The 1949-nt window shown below is 40.8% G+C and overlaps 1 non-coding gene across 1 annotated transcript; it reads right to left on the bottom strand.

Moving 5' to 3' along the window:
* Positions 1–1299: 1299 nt before the first annotated feature.
* Positions 1300–1406, bottom strand: LOC142171348 (small nucleolar RNA R71). Its single transcript, XR_012700920.1, has one exon. It is a non-coding gene; the product is annotated as a small nucleolar RNA R71 (small nucleolar RNA).
* Positions 1407–1949: the final 543 nt, after the last annotated feature.

Genomic DNA, 1949 nt, shown 5'->3' with positions numbered 1-1949 from the left:
TGTTGTAGTTAATTGACAGGATCCTCAATTAGTTGTGCCTATTTAGTATGCATAACTCGGAAGAGAGTGCATATTTAGGTAATTGTTGAACAACATCACTCCCAAAGTATAAAAGGGATCTATAACTGCGAGTTTAAAGGCGGGATTAGGGATAACGAAGTCTTGGGTGTAATCTAAAGTGAACTGTAATAAACAAAGCTAGCTAGCGTATCTCGGGAGAGTGCGTCTAGTAAACTATCGTGATTACTCGGGAGAGATTCACGGTAAAAAGATTGTTCATGGTTGATAGAGAGGTGTTGGTAAATCTATATGAAACATAAACAGAAGGGATTCCATCAATAGGGGAAATCACTACCTTAGAACCTTCTCATTATTGTTCACAACTTACGCATATTAGTTTACAACTGTTTATTGGCTTTCAATCTTAGTTATTAAATATACCATCAACTATTATTCACAACGTTTGGGGAAGTTGATTCTAAAGAATTTAGTAAGTCCAACGAATGTAATTGATAGGTTAATTCTCTGTGGATTCGACTCTGGGCATAAATACTCAGGTTATATTTGTAACGTCCGCATTGTCCTTTTATAAGGCATAGTTGGGCGTGATCAAATTTTGGCGTCGTTGCCGGGGAATTAACGGTGTTATCAATTACAATTGAAAGAAGTACAAAAATTCTTATTGTAGTCATTTTTTCTCTATACCCAATTTTTACATTGAAATTTTAACGTTTGTTGACTTGGTTGCACAGGTGCATGCCTAGAAACTCATCGAGATCTGGTGAAGTATTTAAAGCATTATCAGATCCCGAGAAAGTTTTCAAGGACTTGAATCGGGCTAATCGGAAAAACAAACAACAACCAACAACTGCACAATTCGAAACAGTCATGGGGGATCACGAGGAAAACCCAGCGGTACCAATAGTGCCAGAGGCTGCTCTCTATGACTGGGCACAACCCACAGCTGAATATCTGTCCACAACCATTGTAGTTCCGCAGATACAGGCTGAGTCATTCCAAATTACGAATAACATGTTGCACTTGTTGCTAAACAAGGGACTATTTTCAAGGTCGCAAGTCGAAGATCCTCAGCAACACTTGAAGAACTTCCTCTCTATCTGTAAAACCCAAAGGCAGCCCAACGTAACTCCTGAAGCAATCAAGCTGTTATTGTTTCCATTCTCAATGACAGGAGCTGCCCAGACTTGGCTAAACTCACTTCCCATAAATTCTATAATAACTTGGGATGAGTTAGTCAGGAAATTCCATAACAAGTTCTACCCACCCAATAAGACTGCTCAACAAATTGATGAAATTTTGAGTTTTAAACAAAGACCAATGGAGACACTGCATGAAACATGGGAGCGCTTTAAAGGGATGCTGGTTATATGCCCGCACCATGGTATTCCAGATCTGATGTTGGGGTAGCGGTTTTACATGGGATTGTCAGATAGCGTGAAGAACATTGTTGATGCTTCAGCTGGTAGAGCATTTTTGAGCAAAACATAGAGAGAAGGCCAGAGTCTACTTGACAAGATGGCACAAAATTCGGGATGGACAACCAGGAATGCACCTATCACTCCAGTGGTTCACTCAATACCCTTAGATCCATCCAACTCTATGGCTGAAAAATATGGCCACCTTATTGACACAGATGAGTATACTCACCAAAAAGGTGGAAGAGTCAGGGCAGAAGCAGCAGGTATACATCGTAGATACTACCAATGGGGGCTTGTGAGCATCTTGCATTAGTCAGCCAATCGGTAACCAATGGAATGCAGAACATGATCATCACCACTACCCTGAAGACATGAATTATGTGTCTAATTATGGAGGCCAGAGACAGGGTGGTCAGAATTGGGGCCAGCAAAATCAGCAATACAGGCCAGTCCATCCACAGTTCAACAATGGAAACATGGGAGGTATGAGACCCCCTAACAATATGGCAC

The sequence above is a fragment of the Nicotiana tabacum genome, chromosome 16 (genome assembly GCF_000715075.1).
Source record: "Nicotiana tabacum cultivar K326 chromosome 16, ASM71507v2, whole genome shotgun sequence".
Classification (NCBI taxonomy): domain Eukaryota; kingdom Viridiplantae; phylum Streptophyta; class Magnoliopsida; order Solanales; family Solanaceae; genus Nicotiana; species Nicotiana tabacum.
The sequence above is the reverse complement of the archived record's forward strand: the minus strand, read 5'-3'. Positions and strand labels throughout refer to the sequence as shown.